Genomic DNA, 296 nt, shown 5'->3' with positions numbered 1-296 from the left:
GGTTAGTAATTTAGAGAGGACAGGGTATAATGTAAGGGTAAAAGTGTGTATGAATGAGTGAATAAATAGGATAAATAAATAAATAGCCTACAATTATTTTAAAATGTAAATAACGTGTGCAATAGACTAATATATAAGTAATAATAACAATAAAGTAATATAACGTGTAGTACGTAACGTAATAATAATAAATTAAAATGTTTTTTTTTTTAGGTTCATGTGTTTACATTTTAGTCCAATTTAGAAAATCTTCGTTTCTGTGACCCCCCCCCCCCCCCCAAAAAACAAAAACATCA

The sequence above is a fragment of the Sinocyclocheilus grahami genome, unplaced genomic scaffold (assembly GCF_001515645.1).
Source record: "Sinocyclocheilus grahami isolate Dianchi unplaced genomic scaffold, SAMN03320097.WGS_v1.1 scaffold1844.1, whole genome shotgun sequence".
NCBI classification, from domain to species: Eukaryota; Metazoa; Chordata; class Actinopteri; order Cypriniformes; family Cyprinidae; genus Sinocyclocheilus; species Sinocyclocheilus grahami.
This window is presented reverse-complemented; position numbering follows the sequence as displayed.